Here is an 888-nt window from a genome sequence, read left to right as displayed (position 1 = left end):
CCTTTACTCTGTCCATGTCTGCTGTGGGGCTGGAGCCTCAGCATGAGGCTTGCTGCGGGATCTCAGTTTGAACCAGTGTGGTCTGTGCCTGTAAACTGGGGGTGAGGTATCGAGGAGCTGTCCTTTGACCCACACATGGAAGGCAGTCAATTCTCAGAAGCCTCCGGGCCAGGTCAGACCATCCTGCCTCTCACCTTCCACCCATGCCACCCCGGAGAACAGAAACAGTGGTCCCCAGGCCCTTATGTTCATTTATTGCTCTGGCAAATACTTGCTACGTGCTCACTCTGTGTCAGGAACAAAACACTGTGTCCCGCGGGAGAGAAAGAACAGAGGTGTCATGGGAAAGGAGGTCCTTCCCAGATGATGGGGCGCCTCTGGATCCTGCACCCCTGCAGCCTGGCACGGTGGTTCAGAGGCCCTCAAGACAGTAGACTCCCTCTCAGTCCTGGCTTCATGTAGCCAGTTTCCAAGAGCAGGGACATCAGATGGCTGGGCCCAGGAGGACAGGGCCAGAGCTGAGGGAAGGGAAGGAGCGTATTTCTCAAATAATCTTGCCTGGAACTTGAGCCCTATATCTGAGACTGGTTGGTTCTCCCCTGCCTCTCTGGCTCCCTTTCCCTGGCAGCTGGGAGCCTGAAGGTGTGCAGGATGCTGAGGCTTATGTACCCATAGGAGCCCCAGGCCACAATAGGACCTCCCATAGCAGGAGAAATACTTCTCTCCATTTCACTGATGATGAGAGGGGCGCTCAGAGAAGAAAGAGACTCATCCAAAGGCTTGAAGAAGTGGGTGCCAGAGCCAGGACTGCAGCCAAGTCTTCGGGGTCCTGGGCTCCTCCCACAGGGTGGCTCCATCCACTCCACCAGTCAGGGGATCTGGAGGTGC

Source organism: Neofelis nebulosa, chromosome 16, assembly GCF_028018385.1.
Source record: "Neofelis nebulosa isolate mNeoNeb1 chromosome 16, mNeoNeb1.pri, whole genome shotgun sequence".
In the NCBI taxonomy this organism is placed as follows: domain Eukaryota; kingdom Metazoa; phylum Chordata; class Mammalia; order Carnivora; family Felidae; genus Neofelis; species Neofelis nebulosa.
This window is presented reverse-complemented; position numbering follows the sequence as displayed.